Raw genomic sequence first — 22,173 nt, forward strand, 5'->3', positions numbered from 1 at the left:
GATAACAAACCAGATTCCATCTTCAGGGGGAGAGAACACAGAGTCTCAAACCCATGTCCTTTCAAGGAAGAATGAAAGTTTCCCTGAAGAGAAGTCTGAGATGATAATGTGATAGCTCTCTTCAAATACTGAATGACTGTCAAAAAAAAAAAAGACAATGGAATTTAGCTCATCCTCTTAAGTTCACAGAACTAGAATTGATGTGTGAAAGTCACAGGGAGATTGATTTGGAGACAAAACCAGGGCTCACAGCTCCGTAGTCTATCCACTCTGTACGGGTGTTGATTGAGAGGACGAGGTGGGGACCATAGTCTCACTCAATCCACTTCCATCTTCATGCAGACGCCAGCCCTGCCCCCACCATATGAACAGCTGAGAAGGGACTTCCTGATAATCGTGCCTCGGGTGGGGACCTCCAGCCACTGTACTCTCCCCAGCTTCCCTGCTTCCAGCCTGGACTATAGCACAGCATCATGTCTGTGACGGGTATACAATGTGTCCATAAATGGTTCCCATTTCTTCCTCCAAAAAATGGACCCCAATTCTACTGCCTTCCAATGTAGACGGGACTCAGTGAGAGTCTCATTTCTGTCAAACAGAAAACAGTGGAGGTGAGTGTGCGACCAGGTCATTAAGTCATCCTTATTCTTTAGTAATGCTATCTCCTGGATGCCTGACTCAAGAGGAGGTGACTCACCACGCCATGGAAACCCTCAAGCTGACCCCATGGCTTATGAGACATGAAACCAAGGCCTCTGGTAAGTAGTTGGCGAGGACCTGAAGCCTCTTGAAAGAGACCATGTGAGTCTTCATGAAAATGGATCCTCCAGCCCCAGTCAAGTTTTTAGAACAGAGGTCCTCAGCCTTTTTGGCACCAGGAACCAGTTTTGTGGAAGATAATTTTTCGTGGACTGGGGTGGGGTGGTTTCAGGATTGTGTGCTTTGTTGTTGCTATTCAGTCACCAAGTCATATCAAACTCTTTGAGACCCCATAGACTGCAGCACACCAGGCCTCTCTCCCCTTTATGTAGGCACTTTATTTCTACTATCGTGCATTTTGTTTCTATTATTATTCCATAAACTTCACCTCAGATCATCAGGCGTTAGATCCCGGAGGTAGGGCACCTCTGTTTTAGGTGACTGTGGCCCCAGTCAACATTTTGACTACAACCTCATGAGTGACACTGAAGTAGACCCATCTGACTAAGCAGCGTAGGAATTTCTGACCCACAAAAACTATGAGATAATAAATGCTTGCTACTTTAAGTTACTAAGTTTGGGGGGGGGCACTTGGCTATAAAGCAAAAATGACTAATACATGGTCTATCTCCCACACACATCTCAAATTTACCCTTTTTTTCTAGGTCAAACCACAGTCTCCACCAAGCCCAGCCCCCAGCTGGGCTCCTCATATATTTACCCACCTCTATCCAATCCCTTGGACTGCAAGGAGATCCAACCAGTCCATTCTGAAGGAGATCAATCCTGGGTGTTCTTTGGAAGGACTGATGCTAAAGCTGAAACTCCAATACTTTGGCCACCTCATGCGACGAGCTGACTCACTGGAAAAGAGTCTGGTGCTAGGAGGGATTGGGGGTAGGAGGAGATGGGGACGACAGAGAATGAGATGGCTGGATGGCATCACCGACTCAATGGACATGAGTTTGAGTGAACTCCAGGAGTTGGTGATGGACAGCGAGGCCTGGCGTGCTGTGATTCATGGGGTTGCAAAGAGGCGGACACGACTGAGCGACTGAACTGAACTGATCCAATCCGTTGGTGGCTCAGATGGTAAAGCGTCTGCCTACAATGCCTACAATGTGAGAGACCCGGGTTCAGTCCCTGGGTCGGGATGATCTCCTGGAGAAGGAAATGGCAACCCACTCCAGTATTCTTGCCTGGAAAATCCCATGGATGGTGGAACCTGGTGGGCTACAGTCCATGGGGTCGCAAAGAGTTGGACACGACTGAGTGACTTCACTCATCCAATCTGTTAATGCCTAAATGATCATTTTAAAGCATAAACTGGTCAAACTAGTTCCCTATTTACCCTGAGAGTGGCTTCCCATTCCTCGTAACACACCGTTTAAAGTGCTAGACAAGGGCCTGTATGACCTGACTCTTACCTTCTTCTCCAGCTTCCTCAGCTCTCACTCTCCAACCACATGTGATGCTAGATGTGTCCTACTTCCTTGCTATATTAGCTTACTGGGGCTGCTATAACAAAGTACCACAGATAGGATGATTCAAATAACAGGACTTTATTTTCTCACACTTGTGGAGACCAGGGCGCTGGAAAGGTTGGTTTGTCCTGAGGCCTCTTCCTTGGCTGACAGACGGCCATCTCCTCTCTGTGTGCTCACACAGCGTTCTCTGTGCAGCCGTGTCACTGGTGTTTCTGTTTGTCCCAATTTTCTCCTCTTATAAAGACTCCAGGGACTAGATTAGGACTCACCCTGAGGGCCTCACTTTAACACAGTCCCTCTAAATGCCTTACCTCCAAATATAGTCACATTCTGAGGTACTGGAGGTTGTGGCTTCAACATACGGATTTGGGGGGTACACAGTTGAACTCATAACAATGACTTTTGCTCTGTCTCCTCTATTGGAAATGGTTTTGTATTGGGGGGGGGGAGTTTTAATCTGAATAAAGAGCACACACTGAAGGCAGAGGGTGAGTGGGGGCAAATCAGGAGAGGAGAAAACGTAGACAATAGGAGAAATGGAGATAAGTAGACTTCAGGTAAATACTGCCTACCTCACTAATTTGCTAAAAATAATTTATTCAAGCATGGATTGTTTCTACTGTTAATTGCAGAAAAGGGTTTGAAGAAATCATACCACAATCTCATGGGTAAATGAAATCATAGAACATATAACATACAGGGAGCATAAAACATGCAAGGAAGCAACTTCTCCTACCAGGAGGGGATTACAGCACAGGGGTCAGACAGAATGTTAGGCCATTAGCCTGAGAAATGAAACATAAAATACCATACGAAATGTATAAATACATATGTTCATGGTCAGTGTCAAACTGGCTTTGAGGAAGTACATCTGCAGAAATGAGTTAAGAAGACAGAAAGGAGAATTTCACACACTTCCAAACAGAAAATCGAAATGTAAGTGGATATTAACTATTAATAAATAGGCAGACAAATAAATGTAATTTCATGTTTCAGGGATATTTCTTAACTCTTTGAATCAATTGATATTCTGAAAAGAAAACTAATTCAAATATGCCTGCCTGCTCAGGCATAAACAAAAACAAGTTCGTATGTTTATTAAACTTGAATTACAAACACTACTCAACTAATGAAAATAAATGCATGCCATTATTCTCACTAGTAGCAAATGCCTATTTCTGTCCAAAAGTTACTCTTCAGTGCTCTTATTTTCATAAATGTTTGCTAGTATCTAAGCACTGATCACAACTATTATACTACCTGATGTTAGAATAAATCTTAATAGCCTACAAGGTGCTCTCACATACATTTTGTCTGTAAAAGCTCAAAATAAGTGAGAAAAACTCCGCAGTTTATATGTACAGATTAGCACAAGATAAGGGCTCAAATATATAAAACTGAGGGTCAGGGGAACTTCCCTGATGGCCCAGTGGTTAAGACTCTGCACTTCTAATACAGGAGGTATGGGTTCAATACCCAGTTGGGAAATGTAGATGGGGAAACACTGGAAACAGTGGCTGACTTTATTTTGGGGGGCTCCAAAATCACTGCAGATGGTGACTGCAGCCATGAAATTAAAAGACACTTACTCTTTGGAGGGAAAGTTGTGACCAACCTAGACAGCATATTAAAATGCAGAGACATTATTTTGCCAACAAAGATCCGTCTAGTCAAGGTTATGGTTTTTCCAGTGGTCATGTATGGATGTGAGAGTTGGACTGTGAAGAAAGCTGATCGCCGAAGAATTGATGCTTTTGAACTGTGGTGCTGGAGAAGACTCTTGAGAGTTCCTTGGACTGGAAGGAGATCCAACCAGTCCATCCTAAAGGAGATCAGTCCTGGGTGCTCACTGGAAGGACTGATGTTGAAGCTGAAACTTCAATACTTTGGCCACATACGAAGAGCTGACTCACTTCAATACTTTGGCCACATGCAAAGAGCTGACTCACTTGTAAAGACCCTGATGCTGGGAAAGATTGAGGGCAGGAGAAGAAGAGGATGACAGAGGGTGAGATGGTTGGATGGCATCACCGACTCAATGGAAATGAATTTTGGGTGTACTCTGGGAGTTGGTGATGGACAAGGAGGCCTGGCATGCTGTGGTTCATGGGGTCACAAAGAGTTGGACATGACTGAGTGACTGAACTAAACTGAACTGACAGCATAGAGTATGCATAGATGGGAGGGACAGAAAGAGGTATGACCTAAAAAGGAGCCTAGGACTTGACTATGTACAACCTTCACAGCAAAGCAAAAATTGCAGACTGTGTCCTGTTGATAGGCATTATTCCAAGCATCAGCATAGTTTGAATTGATAGGTAATATAACAGTGGGTAGGCTTCCCAGTTGGAGCTAGTGGTAAAGAACTGCCTGCCAGTGCAGCAGACATAAGAGATACAGGTTCAATCCCTGGGTTGGAAAGGTCCTCTGGAGGAAGGTATGGCAACCCACTCCAGTATTCTTGCCTATAGAATCCCATGGACAGAGAAGCCTTGTGGCCTTATCGTCCATAGGGTCACCAGAGTCAGCCATGACTGAAGTGACTTAGCATGCACGTAAAAGCAGTCATTGGGCTGCGAGACAGGAGGAAAGTACATTAGTTAGGCCTGTTTCTCTAGAAAAGGCAAAAGATCATGATCTGAATAGTGGATAAAAGGAAGGAAATTCAGTTATAAGAACTCCTTAAAATGTGGCAATCCTTCAGTGGTGAGAAGAAAAAGAACAGTAGCTAGGATGACACAGGACTAATTTTCATCAAGGTAGAAAAGTAAGGAGGAAATGCAGGTGATAAATTTAATTTTGAACAAGCTGATATTTAAAATGCCTGTGAAATGCTGTAATAGTAATCAACTTCCAGTAGATGGTTTGACATAAAAACCGGAACTTAAAGGAGGGATGGGTAGAGATTTGAGTCATTTTGAAAATGTGAGCGTAGACAAGATTGCTCAGAGAGGCGCTGTGGACCAGTGATACTGTTTACCATAGCCAAGACATGGAAGTAACCTAAATATCCACTGAAGATGAATGGATAAAGAAGATGGGATACTTATAAACAATGGATTATTCCTCAGTCACATAAAAGGATGAAACAGTGCCATTTGCAGCAACATGGATGGACCTGAAGATTATCATACTAAGTGCAGAAAGTCAGACAGAGAAAGACAAATATATCGCTTATATGGGGACGCTAAAAGAAATGACACAAATGAACTTATGTACAAAAGAGAAACAGACTTAGAGAATGAATTTACGGATACCACGGGGAAGGGTAGGAGGTGGAGGAGTAGACTGAGAATTTGGGATTGACATGTACACACTGCTGTACTTAAAACGGACAACAAGGACTTACTGTAAAAACAAATAAATTTCAGTGAGGTCAAAGAGAGAGTGTGTGTTTGGAGGCTAGAGTAAAAATGGACTTTGGAATTCCAGAAGTGGAACAGTTGTATGAAATAAGATCATAAGTGTGCACATGGATATACTGATAGATTTATCAATATAGATGTTGATACATTTATCAGTCTAGATGATAATTATTCAAGGTAAGGATACCAGGGAACTGTGAAGCCAAGTTGGTGGGTTATTAATGACACCAGGAATGCTGAAGTCATTCATTAAGTGACTGGAAGAGATAACATAGAAAGACAGAGACCATGAAGAAAGACCAAGAGTTGAGCAGACTTGAATGAAACCAAGGAAAGTGATAAAATCTGAAGATAGGAAGGTCAAGAGGGGAAAAGATTTTGCTGGGAGGATGAAAATTAATGGTTTAGAAAGAGTTATGATAGTCTGATAACTGGTAGAATTCCAGCATCATCTTCAGACTCCACTGCCAATGAAATATGTGAAATAGTATTCATCCAGCAGAAGAAAGCTGCAAATGAAACATGAGATTGAACTTGGATGATCCATACACCTTAAAATGTTATCACCTGAATTACTCGAATAATTACTGCCAAATAAAATATAAGAGCTTAAACTATCTGAGTAGGCAAATTTCAGATTTGGAAGTGATTTTTATAGGTGTTTAGTTCAATGTCATACCACTGTAAGTGTTCTCATCCTCACCTCAAGTTGGAGGTATATCCCTGGGTTCACAGTCGGCCTTGAGTATATGTCTGACAGTAAAGAATCCACCTGTGATGCAGGAGACCCGGATTCGATCCCTAGGTCGGCAAGATCCCCTGGAGGAGGGCATGGAAACCCACTCCAGTATTCTTGCCTGGAGAATTCCCATGGACAGAGGAGCCTGGCAGGCTACAGTCCATGGGGTTGCAAAGAGTCGGACATGACTGAGCGATTAAGCACAAAGCACATGTGCCTGAATGCGAGAGAATAGAGAGAAAGAATATTTGATGACATATTGTTCTAAATATGTTGATTCAGCAGATTATTTTTAAATACACCCAATTTAAATTCTTTTTCTCCTTTAAATTCCAGAACAAAGGGGCTTTTTCCCAAAGAAAGAGCACTTGTAACTATAAATATACACTGACAAATTGCATACTGAAAGCCTCAGAAAATAGGTTAGAACATCAGAGCACTAGCATCCCACAGTTTGCAAAAGATACTAATAAATATGTTTGAAAGTGAAAGCGTTAGTCACTCAGTGGTTTCTGACTCTGCGACCCCAAGGACTGTAGACCCCCAGGCTCCTCTGTGCATGGAATTCTCCAGGCAAGAATACTGGAGTGGGTTGCCATTTCTCTCTCCAGGGGATCTTCCCTACCCAGGGATAGAGCCCAGGTCTCCTGCATTGCAGATGGGTTTTTTACCATCTGAGTCACCAGTGAAGCCCAATATGCTAAATATGTTTACTACATAGTTACATAGATATGTTTAATACATGTCACTTCACTCTTTAAATTTTTGAAATACTAAAAGTACACCTCCAAAGTGAGGTGTAATTCCTTGATGTGCTTCTTCCCTGACCTTTCAGAAATTTACCAGACCCAGAGCTGTGAAGCGAATAATGTTCTTTTAGCAAAAGAGAAAGCTATTGACTTATAACTAAATCAGTCTGAGTAAAGTACATTACTATCTTTTCTCCACTTTCCCTCTTCTATTGAAAACAAAGTGGGGAAAAAAGCAAAACAATCTGAAAAGTGCTTACTGCTGGGAGGAGATGCCTCTCTAGATTTAGCAATTTGTCAGGCTGACATTTACCGCCGGATAAATATCAGCTCGCTAAACTTTGTGGAGAGCTAGACTGTGAGGCAGACCTCTCTGGCTATTAGTTGGAGAGCTCATAAACACAGGTATGCGTTTGGATTGGATTTGCAAAGAATGAAGAATAAGTACTGATTAAGCGCATGCAAATTATATAATGGAGAAGCATAGCATACCTGAGGCTGAAAATGTCTCAATTTTTAATAAGTGAGAAATGCTCACTGTAAAGGATGCCCAGAAATAACTAAGTTTAGAAGCCCCCCTGATTCCCCTTAAAGTATAGAAAGTTAATGTGAGAAGGCAAACAGCTCTGTTCACAGACAGGAATTAATCACTACAAAAAAATACATTTTATTTCTCTAGGGTCAAAAAATTAAATTATTCCTAGAGGCAATATTTTCAAAAACCTGTGGTTCTTAAATTAAATTAAGCTCCTAAGATATATTGATACAAGGCTATATACATCTTTCTTTGCTTTTCCATACTTCCACTTGGCTTGCTGCTGCTAAGTCACTTCAGTCATGTCCGACTCTGTGCAACCCCATAGACGGCAGCCCACCAGGCTTCCCCATCCCTGGGATTCTCCAGGCAAGAACACTGGAGTGGGTTGCCATTTCCTTCTCTAACGCATGAAAGTGAAAGTGAAGTTGCTCAGTCGTGTCAGACTCCTAGCAACCCCATGGACTGCAGCCCACCAGGCTCCTCTACTCATAGGATTTTCCAGGCTTAACAGCCCCAGTTTTCATTGCAAATAGAAATACTTGATGGTACTATTTCAACTTAATTCTTAGGGCTCACAACTTAGGCTCTTTGGGTTCATTTCTCTTCAGTTCAAAGGGAGGGTTTGCTCCCTCCCTTACTCCCAGTCCCATCTGAGTTAGGGGAATTGACGTAGCATCTGTCTGCCCATCACTAGTCAGTGGGTAGACAAGATGCACTGAGTTGCGTACTTACCTCTTTCCTATTAAACAGACTCAAAAAATAACACTGATTCTGACACTTGTTAAAATGTCAAGGAAGGTTTTATTCAAGACTGTTGAAGTAGAGGCTTACAAAAGATAAAGAGAAAGGGGAGTGTACTGCCAATGCAGCCAAGACAAATGGAGATTTATTGTCAAGGAGCAGAATGAGAGGGGTCAGTGGATGGAAAACTACTCAGAGAAGGTATCAAGGGAAGGCAAATGCTTCTTAAACTGACCTAATCAGAGTCTTGCTAAGGATGGGCCAAGGATTTATCCTTAAAAGTGCAGGATGAGGAACCTGATCAGATGTCGTAGGTGGGAGATGATTTAGTAGAACACTTTGCTAAGACTGGGTTGGGCAAAACAAGACAGGATCAAGTTGAGGCCAATTTGAAAAGCGGAGGGGGGTTCAGGATGGGGAACACATGTACGCTCATGGCAGATTCAAGTCAGTGTAAAGCATAACCAATACAATATTGTAAAGTAAAATAAATTAATTAATTAATTTAAAAAAATAAATAAAGTACCAGTCAAACATGTGATCCTTCAAAAAAATAAAGAAAATGGGGCTCAAAGAAGCCAGAGTAATGTTTGGGTCATGGAGGGAGTCTGTAATCCTTGTCAAAGTCCAGGGAAGCCCAGATCACTCTAGTTCTAGGCCTCCATCCTTGTCCTCTTAGCATTTGCTGCAGAGGCCCTCATTCTCTGTCCATTCATCCATTATCTTTCTAATTTCACTGCCAATGTCTTTCTTGATCAGCTGGCTCTGCACCTTCTTAGTGGCTCAGGGACTCCACTCTGCATTCCCACATCATAGTACAGCGTCCAAGAAGAACCTTGTGGGAATGCCTTCAGTGTCCACCCAGACATCTGACATAGTCATTGTTATTCTAACATGTGAGTGTTCAGAGGCAAATCAAAACCAGCATACTCTTTGGCTATTTTTTTGAAAGTCGGAGCTCTGCCCTTTATTCAGAAAAACCCCTTAATTCACCAAGGATTTCCACTTGTGGGGACTAATAATGAAGGAAATAATCATTCCCAATCTGCCAACCTTTCACCTCAGATCTGGAGAGAACCATGGAGAAAGCCCATATGAACATGAAAATGAGAAAACAAAGAAAAGGAGGAAAACAGAGCAAATATTTTCTTCTCTTACGCAATTTTTTCCAACTGGCTATATTGCCATCTAGGACTGGCAGACATTCCACATATATAGGATTCTGAATTCAATTCTGTGGATGCAGGTATGAGGTGTACAATGTTACTCGCAGTTTTCTGAACATATCATCTTTTCCATGCAATTTTGGTATATCACCACCTGCTAAGGGCAGGCAGAAACCTGAGGTGGAAAGAGTACTTGTCAAGATGTCAGGAGGTCCGGAACAGTCTTCATTTTATCACCAACAAACTAGATGATCTCAGCCCAATTGCTTTTCCTCTCTCAACCTTGGCTGCTACATCTGCCAAATTAGGTCTAAATATGTAAACTTCTGTTTTTTGTTGATACTTGAAGGCTGCGTTACTGGAAGTTGGGCATCCAGCTTGAGGCCAAAGAATGTGTGGACATGTCTGGGCATGTTCAGCAGACTTCTGTAGACACCAGCTTCACTAGCCATTGCAGGAGAACTCAGATCCAGCTTCGAGAACTCATCCCTACTGAAGAAAATGCCAGTCTCCAGGAGCCTGACAGGAAACAAAGCTTTAGTTGGCAGAAAACTGGTTATTTTCAATGTGTAGCCATGTTTATTATTACTTGTCTCCTAGCTTCATGTCTAAATTCAGTGGAAAGTAAAAAGTGAAAGTATTAGTCACTCAATCATGTCTGACTCTTTGTGATCCCATGGACTGTAGCCCTCCAGGCTCTCTGTCCATGGGATTCTCCAGGTTCCTCTGTCCATGGGATTCTCCAGGCAAGAATACTGGAGTGGGTTGCCATTTCCTTCTCCAGGGGATCTTCCAGACCCAAGGATCGAACATGGGTCTCCTGTATAGCAGGCTGATACTTTACCATCTGAGCCACCAGGGAAGCCCAAGTGGAGAGCTAAATAATTAATTAATAATCAATTGATAAAAACTGAAAGACTGGGTTCACTAAAAAATTCTTTAAAGTATGGAGCTAAAACACAGTGTTTTATGACCCTTCTAAAAACTGTCACAAAGGAAACGGGCATTTCTTCACCTGGTCAAAGCCAAGGTAGACTTCTGGCATCTAGAAGCCTCCAGCGATGTTGCATTGTGGAGACCCAGCTGCACACAGAGAGGCTGGGATGCCCACAGGGCAACGGTAGAACCTCCCAGAATTACCCAGAACTTGGCAGTTCCTGGCATGAATAGCGAGTGGTTCATTAGTTGTTATGAGTTATCTCCAAGGATTTCCATTAACTTCTGAAAGACTTGGACAAAAGCTGGGGGACCTGAGTGAGCACAAATATAACACACAAATACTGCTGTTGATAGACTGTGTTGTTGTTTTTCAGTTGCCCAGTTGTGTCCAACTCTTTGAGACCCCATGGACTGCAGCATGGCAGGCCTCCCTATCCCTCACCATCTCCTGGAATTTGCTCAAGTTCATGTTCATTGATGGGCTTCTCCCATAGCTCAATTGGTAAAGAATCCACCTGCAATGCAGGAGACCCCAGTTCGATTCTGGGTCGGGAAGATCCGCTGGAGAAGGGATAGGCTACCCACTCCAGTACTCTTGGGCTTCCCTTGTGGCTCAGCTGGTAAAGAATCTGCCTGCAATGTGGAAGACCTGGGTTTGATCTCTGGGTTGGGAAGATTCCCTGGAGAAGGGAAAGGCTACCCACCCCAGTATTCTGGCCTGGAGAACTCCATGGACTGTGGCAAAGAGTCAGACACGACTAAGAGACTTTCACTTTCACTTTCAAGTCCATTGATAGACTATACAACACACATTTGGCCTCCTTCAAGTAACAGAACCCTAATTTTGGAACCCAGCAGGACCCTGTGTGGTTCCTAGGCACAAAAGCCTTTCTGTGTTCCCCATTTTTTGATTACTGAGTTCCAAAGGACAGCTTGAAACAGTTGCTAATTAAAGAACGGAGGGGCTATGGAGACAAGGGAGGAGCAGTCAAGAAACAACAGTTCAGACTTGGGGCAGGGTCCTGGTTACCCTCAAGGGATATATAAACCAATACCTTTTAGCTGTTTTGAAGGCACTAAAACCCCCATCAGGTGAAAGAAATTAATGGTAGCTGCCAAACTATCACTAGACCTCAAAAACTGGTAAGAAAGAACCAGAAGGTTGATGAGGCCTACTCCCACTTACCTCACCACCAACCAATCAGAAAAATGTCCACGAACTGAATGTCATGCCCTCCTCTTTGGACCCTATGATAAGTCTCCTCACTACCCCCTGCAGGTTGAAACACACAGTTTTGAGGGCATTAACCCCACTGTGGCCCCCTTTGTCTGTCAAAGCAATAAAGCTATTCTTTTCTACTCCCCCCCCCCCAACTCTATCTTCAAGAGTTAATTCAGGTCAGGGTAAAAAAGCCAGATTTAGTGTCTGTCTTGCTTCAGGAAACCACCCTTATCTCACTCTTAGTTTTTGTAGTTTAAATGTAATTGACCTATTTCCCAGCTCCATGGGTGAGCATGAGCCACAGGAAAGGTTAATTGATATATTCTGTCTCTTTGGCCTTTGTGATTGTATCATGAGCTGGCACACAACCAAAGTCAGGCCATGAAAGTTCAGGGCTTTTATGGAATTTTTGGAAAAGAAATATTTTTTTCCACTGATATTGTACACAATAAGGAAAATGGATGTCTAGAATTGCTGAAGACTGACACATGGCTAAAGCTTACCTGAGAAAGAAACAAATACAGGAGGAGGTAGAGCCAAGTGTTATGAAAAACTACACAAAATTTTGGGATAAGGCAAAAAAAAAAAAAAAAAGGCAACACATCTTTTCAGAGATAAAGGCTTCCCAGGGATTAATTAAGGGAAATGAACTTGTTTGAGTCACTTTTCACTATTGATTAATGATCCAGAGATAGTGAAATCCTACATTAACTGGTAAATATTTGTCTCATAGAGATGCAAATAATGTCTATCCAATGGAACACATCATCCTAAAGGTTACAGTCTGTTGCCCTTTTGGCTACTAACCCGTTTATATCTCCATCTAGCAATCTTATGTTACCATGCCTTTTTAAGTTGTCTATAAATGCTTATATAGTCCGTTGAAGAGTAAAGAGATCAAACCAGTCAATCTTAAAGAAAATCGATCCTGAATACTCTTTGGAAGGACTGATGCTGAAGCTCCAATACTTTGGCCACCTGATGCGAACAACTGACTCATTGGAAAAGACCCTGATGCTGGGAAAGATTGCAGGCAGAAGGAGAAGAGGGTGACAGAGGATTAGACAGTTGGGTGGCATGACTGATTCAATGGACATGAACTTGGGCAAACTCCAGGAGATAGTGAGGGACAGGGAAGCCTGGCATGATGCCGTCCATGGGGTCTCAAAGAGTCAGATACAACTTGGTGACGGAACAACAACAGCAACAACACAAATGCTTAACTTCTCTAATGTTTTTGGACCCATTTTATATCTTTGTTTCTTTTGTTAATGTATTCGATAAAATCTTTGGCATGGGTTCATTTTATATTTTCCAAAGAGTCGTAATTTTAGTTTTTCAAAAATTGGAATTTAACACTAACGATGAAGAGGAAAAAGGGATACAGAAAACAAGTCCTGACTACTTCAAACAGGACCTGGATCCTGCTACTCCTGCTTATGAACTGTACCATCCTTTGAGCTAATATATTCCATAATTTGGCAAGCCAATGTGAGGTGGGTTTTTATCTTTTGTATCCATAACAGTGGTGAAAAAAAATGACAAGGGCTATAGCCAGGAAAATACAGCTTGATACCTGTTTGAATATGCAGTTTGATGAGACCTGGGACATGAAGAATTACATGTTAAAACAGAACTGTTTAGTCTTAATTTCAAGCAAGGTCCCAAAACAATGAATGCTATGTACCATACCCACAGTGTAACATCTTTACAGCTAAAAAAAAAAAAAAAAAAAAAAGGCTATTCTGAAAAACAATTCTGTGACCCTTAGTTGACCATTAGCTCTAATCTATAAAAAAAAAAAAGAGGTTTGAGGGACTTCCTGGTGGTCCAGTAGCTAAGATTCTATGCTCCCAACAGAGGGAGCCTGGGTTCGATCCCTGGTCAGGGATCTAGATCCCACATGCTGCAGCTGAGAATTCGAATGTGCCAACTAAAGATCTTGCACGCTGTAACAATGGAGAAACAGATCTGTGGACACAGTGGAAGGAGAGGCAGGAGAAGGGGAGATGTATGAAGAAACTAACATAGTAAAACGGATAGCCGATGGGAATTTGCTCTATGACTCAGGGAATTCAAACAGGGGCTCTGCGAAAGGCTAAAGGGTGGGATGGGGAGGAAGGCGGGAGGGAGGTCCAGTCGGGAAGGGGCACGGGTGTACCTGTGGCTGATTCTTGTTGATGTATGTCAGAAAACCACAAAATTCTGTAAAGCAATTATCCTTCAATTTAATTTAAAAAATTCAATAGGAAAATAAAAATGAATAATGGAAATTCTCTATTGATAAGGACCAATTAATAATTTCATTCAGAAGTTAAAAACTTTGAGCAAATGACACAGAAAACCATCTAATGTTCTTTACCAGGTAAACTATGAGAGATAAAGAATATGAGATTTTACATTTAAAAAAATCTAAAATCATTATAAGGACTTCCCTGGTGGTCCAGTGGTTAAGAATCGGCTTTGCAAGGTGAGACATGGGTTGGATCCCTGATAAGTCCCACATGCCACAGCAAAGATCCTTAGAGTCTCAGCTAAGAACTGACACAGATAAATAAAGAAACAAATATTAAACAGAAAAATGAAGATTCTGCATGCTGCAACTAAGACCCAGGCAGCCAAATAAATACATACTTTTTAAAAAAATAAACTGTATGTTTAAAAAAGAAAAAAGAAGAGGACTACCTGAAGGTCCAAGGTAACTTAAGGAGAAAGAATTTAGAAGGGTCCTATTAAGTCTGTAAGGGTGAGGGAGGGAGTCATAGCAATCAGATGGAATAGTCACTTTCTCTTATGCCAAACAGAGGTCTGGTGACAGATCTTAGTTAATGGAAATTCACAGTTCTTTCTCATCACTTGGTTTGGACCTATTCAGTCCTGAACTGAGATTGCATTTAGGGACAAAAGGGTGACAGAACATTCATGGACTTTGGTTTAAGATTCATTTAAATGGATGGGAAAGAGCGACCCCTAAAAACTTCACAATGGGCTTGGATGAGCTGTATGGAAAATAAATAAATTTGTTTTCTCAATCACACTCCATGAGTTCAGCTTGGCTAAGTAATCATTACATATCTACGAAATCTCTATATTGCCTTGATTATTAAATAAAGGTTTTCCCTGTCAGTTTAATGCTTCTGAAATCAGGATACACTTTGAGATTAATGTGTTGGAAGGTATCACCGACTCAATGAACATGCATTTGAACCAACTCCAGGAGATGGTGAAGGACAGAAAAGCCTGGCATGCTGCAGTCCATGGGGTCGCAAAGATGAGGTCACAACAAGTCAGACATGACTGAACAACAATATTATGGAAACAATGTAGCCTTTTTTTTCTTTCTGCTGCTGCTGCTGCTAAGTCGCTTCAGTCGTGTCCGACTCTGTGCAACCCCATAGACGGCAGCTGACCAGGCTCCACCGTCCCTGGGGTTCTCCAGGCAAGAACACTGGAGTGGGTTGCCATTTCCTTCTCCAATGTGTGAAAGTGAAAAGTGAAAGTGAAATCACTCAGTCGTGTCCGACTAGTAGCGACCCCATGGACTGCAGCCCGCCAGGCTCCTCTGTCCATGAGATTTTCTAGGCAAGAATACTGGAGTGGCTTGCCATTGCCTTCTCCGTTTTTCTTTCTAAAAATATATTATTTAGTTGATAGCATTTGAATCAGTTTTAATGAGGTGGATGAAATTGGAGCCAATTATACAGAGTGAAGTAAGCCAGAAAGAAGAACATCAATACTTACTGTATGTTAACGCATATATATGGAATTTAGAAAAATGGTAACCTGAACCCTGTATAAGAGACTGCAAAAGAGACATAGGCATTTAGAACAGTCTTTGGGACTCTGTGGGAGAGGGTGAAGGTGGAATGATTGGGGAGAATGGAATTGTAGCATGTATATTATCATAAGTGACCAGTCCAGGTTCGACGCAAAAAAAAAAAAAATATATATTATTTAGTTGATAGCGAGATTTAGAATAAGATACATCTGGTAATAACCAAAAACAGTGCATTCCATTAGCTCTCCATTCCCATCACCACATCAGAAGGTATATAGACTATATTTTTATAATATGGCAGCCTTCCAGCAGGGCCTTTGACTCCTATTTGGGAGATAAACACATTTCTAAAATCCTAAAACTGGGTTGCCAGGTACCCAGTGATAGATGACCTGACAAACTTGTAATTGGCCAAGCTGTCCAGCAGAAAAGGCTTTAGAGCCTGGCAGATTCCCTAAATTGAACTGATAATTTTGGCAGCATCACTTTCAAGGAACCCAAATGTCGGTGCCAGCTCGTATCTCGTCTCAGGGAATAGGACAGGACAGGACAGCTGAGATTGCCTTCCAGCCAAAAATTGGAGTGTCTGTTGGAGATGGCCAGAAAGCTACCTGAACTGAACAAAGTGGGTTTATTAGATGCAGAGGGCAACAAATGATTAGATTTTATTTCCCTATTTAGATTTCTGAAGACATGCAATACTCCAGGGAGGTAAACAGTGACAGCAGAGCACAAGCTGTTTTGTACCTTTCTTTATACCCTGGATCTGTGTCCACAGTGACTGCGAGAAACTGGTGTTGTTTAGTCACTAAATCATGTCTGACTCTTTGAGGCCCAAGCCCACAGACTGCAACACTCTTGACTTCCCTGTCCTTCACTATCTCCTGGAGTTTGCTCAAACTCATGTCCATTGAGTTGATGATGCCAACTAACCATCTCGTCCTCTGTCGCCCCTTTCTCCCAACATTAGGGTCTTTTCCAATGAGTCGGCTCTTTGCATCAGGTGGCCAAAATATTGGAGCTTCAGCTTCAGCATCAATCGTTCCAATGAATATTCAGGGTTGATTTCCTTCAGGGTTGACTGGTTTGATCTCCCTGTATTCCAAGGGACTCTCAAGAGTCTTCTCCAGCACCACAGTTCGAAAGCACGAACCCTGGGCTAAACATGTGCAGTTAGCTCTTTGAAAACCAGGAGAAAGAGGCTGGTGGAGCTTTAGAAGCTGGGATAAGGATGCTTCTAGTCAACAATCTCTGCCTCTTCCTGCTCCGCCAGTTGAAATGAGCGAATGTTCTCACTTGGCTCCAGGGGCCACCTAGTGCTCTGACACTCTCCTAGTCAGAGAATGGCCATCAGGATGACCATGAAGACAGTCATGAACTGAAATAGGAAATGCAAGAAGAAAGAGCAGATGTGGAACAAGAGGAAAAGTTGTGTTGAAATTAAGGTTTACTCTTCTCACAGCTTTATGCTTGAAGTTCAGAGAAGAAGAGGTTAGAGATAAGAAAGCTGATTAGTAACACCATCTGCATTAAAATCACTGTGAAGCTACTGAACTAAATGAGATTGGTCTCAAAGAAGACTTTGTGGGACACTTTCATTTAAGAGTTAAATGGTAAAGGATGAGTTAGAAAGAGAATAAAGAGCAGCAGTGAGGTAAAGACCACAGCAGCTAGAGAAACCAGTGGAGAAGACAGTTTGGAAAGAGAAAACCACATTGCAACTGTCCTTAGAGTTCATTTCCTGTCTTCTTAGGCACAAAGAAGATGAAATCAGGTCATGTGCTGAAACTGAGAGACAGGTTTGCTGTGAACATCTAGGGTTGAAAAAGTTTTTAAAAAGGTAATAGATGAATTGCTGGACAGTGGGTAGGATGGAGCAGCAGTTATAGCATGAAGCTCTTGTTGTTAAGTTGTTAAGTTGTGTCTGACTCTTTGTGACCCCATAGACTGTAGCCCACCAGGCCCCTCTGTCCGTGGAATTCTCCAGGCTAGAATACAGGAGTGGGTTGCCATTTCCTTCTCCAGGGGATCTTCCCGACCCAGGGATCAAACCCACATCTCCTACATTGCAGGCAGATTCTTCACCACTGAGCCACCTGGGAAACCCACTATAGGACATCAAATGAGAATGCTTCTTACTGACTCTCCTAAAGGTCACCAATAAAATGTCTTTATCAAGCAAAGCTATGTTTATTAGATTTCAGTAAGAGAGAAAAGCACCTTGATAAAGTCTTAGTAGAGTATTGGAAGAGGGAAGTCAAGTCAGAGGAGTATATTTGTAGGATTTAGAACTCTCCTGGATGATTTTTAGGTAGGTCTTGAAAAGCAGGAAACTGGTTGAGATTATGTGGAATTATAACACTGTAACTTCAGAATGATGTGCACAGGGAGGCAAGGGTCTTGAAGGGAATCTTGATGATCAACCTGTTGGTCTTATTTCTCAGGAGCAAATAGTTCCTGGAGCAGGAGACTAAGTTATTTTGTGCTTGTTCTCAGTATTATTTAACATAGGGACAGGAAAGTCTACCCAGATATTATTAAGCTCAGAGACAAGAAATTGTTTTGGTTTTAGCTCTCATTTCCTAATTTTCTCTGGAAATAGCAAGAAAGGGAAAGGAGTAAAAGTGAAGTATGGGATTATCCAGAGCTGAGAACTGACAAGCTGTGTAAGATCCTAATGAGGGAGGTGATGTAGTCAAGCCTGTTAAAGAGAACATAGCTGAAATAATGAATCATGGGGGAAAATGCAGTTCAGGATAGAAAACAATCCAAAGACCAGTAGAAGGGAAGGAGCAGAGGTTGAAATAAATAGTGGACTCAGTGAGAGTGAGGATTTCAAAAAGGTTAAATAATAAGAGGGTGAATTGACAAAGAATACCAACATAATAAGTGGGATGAAAAGTGAAACCAGTTCAAAACTCTAGGAAGCTTCCCTGCCTTTTCCAAGCCCCTCCTCTGGACCATCATACCACATTCTGCCTCTATCTCCACGTTGATTCCGCTCACAGGATGTTTTTAAGCAAAGCAAGGAAGAGAAAACTACATTGCTTTTTTTTGTTTTTTGGTTTATTTTAATTGGAGGCTAATTACAATATTGTGGTGGTTTTTGTCATACATTCACATGAATCAGCCATGGGTGTACATGTGTTCCCTATCCTGACCCTCCCTTCCACCTCCCTCCACATCCCATCCCTCAGGGTCATCCCTGTGCATCAGCCCTGAGCACACTATCTCATGCATCGAACCTAGACAGGCGATCTATTTCACATATGAAAATATACACGTTTCAATGCTATTCTCTCAAATCATCCCACCCTTGCCTTCTCCCACGGAGTCCAAAAGTCTGTTCTTTACATCTGTGTCTCTTTTGCTGTCTCATATATAGGGGCATCGTTACCATCTTTCTAAATTACGTTGCTTTTTAAAACCAAATCTGCTGACAGCCACTTGTGCCCCTAAGGGAGTGGCAGATTTTCTCTGTAGAGGGGTCCTCTGTTTAAGCAAAATAAGTTCACAATTCATTATCGCTGTGATCTACAAAGTATGATTTGGAAGGATCCAATGAAACTAAGAGAGAATGAAACAGCTTTGCATTTTAAATGAGCAGAAATTTGAGGACATTGGAGGCAAACAAGAGGAAAATATAAGGAGATTACAGAGAGAGCAAAGGAACAAGCTGCCTCCATAAATAGGGGATGGTGGAATGAAATTGTCCTGTTCTCAGTAGCGAAAGACAGGGAAACCTGGCATGCTACAGTCTCAGTTCAGTTCATTTCAGTCACAGAGTCATGTCCAACTCTTTGGAACCCCATGGACTGCAGCCCACCAGGTTTCCCTGTCCATCATCAATTCCCAGAGCTTGTTCAAACTCATGTCCATCAAGTCAGTGACACCATCCAACCATCACATCCTTTGTCATCCCCTTCTCCTGCCCTCCTGATCTTTCCCAGCATCAGGGTCTTTTCCAATGAAAGTTCTTCACATCAGGTGGCCAAAGTATTGGAGCTTCAGCTTCAACATCAGTCCTTCCAATGAATATTCAGGACTGATTTCCTTTAGGATGAACTGGTTGGATCTCCGTGCAGTCCAAGGGACTCTCAAGAGTCTTCTCCAACACCACAGTTCAAAAGCATCAATTCTTTGGCACTCAGCTTTCTTTATGGTCCAACTCTCACATCTGTACATGACTACTGGAAAAACCATAGCCTTGACTAGGTGGACCTTTGTGGACAAAGCAATGTCTCTGCTTTTTAATATGCTGTCTAGGTTGGTCATAACTTTCCTTCCAAGGAGTAAGCATCTTTTAATTTCATGGCTGCAATCACCATCTGCAGTGATTTTGGAGCCCCCAAAATAAAGTGTATATTTCCACTGTTTCCCCATCTATTTGCTATGAAATGATGGGACCGGATACCATGATCTTAGTTTTCTGAATGTTGAGCTTTACACCAACTTTTTCACTCTCCTCTTTCACCTTCATCAAGAGGCTCTTTAGTTCTTCTTCATTTTCTGCCATAAGTGTGTCATCTGCATATCTGAGGTTATTGATATTTCTCCTAGCAGTCTTGACTATGGATGAAAATATAATATGTGGATGAAAAAACCAACTCTATTTTATTAGGGCAAGAAGATCAGATCATTTCCTGTCGGTGTGAGAGAGCATCAAAAGGCAAGAGAATACATCTTAAATTACTTGTTCAAAAACCAATAACAGGAAAGTGACTCATATATTTACATGTCATATACTACCCTTAAAAATATGAATGATAAAGCTGGAGAATAACAAGCAGTTATTGAGAGAAGGTAAAACATAAGAAGAAATGAAATCCTTTTTAAAGAATATAAGGATGAGCAAAGATTATCAGAAAGAAATAATAACCAGGTTGAGAATCTTAGCCTTGACAGTACAGTGTGTTATTTATTTTCCTATCATCTCAGTAAGTCAGACAGCAGCAACACCTATACAACACACCAGAGGTAAACACACAAAATTGTGCTGGTCTATAACATTCCACAAGTCAGTGATGGTGTCCAAGCCCAGTTTCCTACTCTGACACTGACCGTGGGGGGAAAAAAAAAAAAACAAGATTACAAACGAAAGACCACTTCGAAAACTCAGAAGATCCTCCACCAGCCTTCCTAGAACTGTAGAGCCTTAATGGTATTCCATTTCACTACCCATCTCACTGCAGAAAGACCCGCATCTGGCACATATTTACTGTTGTTTTTAACAGTTACTTTTTGGAAAATTTCAGATAACACTGGAGGCATTCTAGGAAATTAAGAATCACTATGTTAGAAGTAAATTATGATTTAAAAATAATGTATAGAAGCTTAGAATTTCAGACACCTGAATCGTTTTTTTTCATAACATTGTGAGGGAGTCTAAAGCAATAAGCCTTGCTTTGAAGAATTTGATTTATAGCCATATTTGTATTATTAAACCACTTTACAGGCTAAATCAGAAAAATGAAGATTAAGGCAAGAGTTTTTTCTTTATTTATAGAATCAAGGCAAGGAGAGTAAATTCAAGATGATAGAAAGTATTGTGGATGGAGCAGAACTGAGGTGTGAGGATTACTTCAAGCCATAAAATCACTCCACATAAATATGTAACACTAGTGCAGGCTTTCTTTACATGGTAGAGAGAAACAGACTAGATTTAAAAGCCAAAAGCCGTTGTCTTGTTGTATTGTTAGGAGTTGACCTAGCATACATAATATATAAAAATATAAAAGCCTGCCGTACAGGCTATTTTATGGAATAATATGGTCCTGAAATAATTATTAGACTATTTAATGGGAAAGTACAAAATCTTTATTCTCCTCTCCTGGAAAAGTCCACAGCACTCTCATTTCTTATTTTTGAAAGAGGATTTCTAACACTTGACACCAGATGATTTTTGCAAAGTGCTTTTAGAATTTGGATAAGACTGTTCTGAGTCACAAAGCACTGAACATTTTTTCCCTTTCTTTTCTTATTGTAAAAATAAGGACTTCATTCAGCCCATCAAGTCATTTTACAAAGCCAACTAAATCACTCATTTTCTTCCCCTTCATAGTTCCCAGAAGATTTCTAGGCAATTTTTCAGGAACCTCTTTTCCTTCATTTTAAGGAAAAAAACCTTACCTCACTATCCCCTCACGGTTACCTTTCCTGTCTGTGACTGACTATAACTTTCCAGTCCTTAGGCCCATTGTTACAGAGATCCTGAAACAAAGCTGAGTCATTGGCCAGAAACTGCAGAAATAAATAAAGACTGCTGAAATCAGGACAGACGAGGCTATTTATTCACAGTGTATAACAGCAAGAAAGTCAGCCACTATCACTTTCAATTAGCAGAAACTCAAAGATGGACAGTTGGACAGGGAAATGAGAAAGCTTGATAGTGGGGGCTCCAGGTGGGGTGCAACGGGAAGGGGCCAGATCTTCAAGTATGATCTTGTTGGAGATTGCTGGCATTGGGAAGCTGGAGAAGGGAAAACTAAAAGCAAAGTGTCACAAGAGGACGAGAAGCACAGTGCCATCTTCATGGAGCCCCAAAGAGAATTTCAGTCATCAAGGGATAATATTATAAAAGTCTTATCTGTGTTTTACACCACAGGGGAAAATCTATGGTTGTTGTCATTGCTCAGATTTTCCAGCGATAACAACAAATGTATGCCCACCATTAAAATAAAATGAAATGAAAGCAGGGAGTCAAATGTCATTGGTTTGGGGAGCATATTTGACTTTTTCTGGTTGGTCTTG

This window comes from Moschus berezovskii, chromosome 5, assembly GCF_049115385.1.
Source record: "Moschus berezovskii isolate FMDL1 chromosome 5, NW_MosBer_1.0, whole genome shotgun sequence".
NCBI classification, from domain to species: domain Eukaryota; kingdom Metazoa; phylum Chordata; class Mammalia; order Artiodactyla; family Moschidae; genus Moschus; species Moschus berezovskii.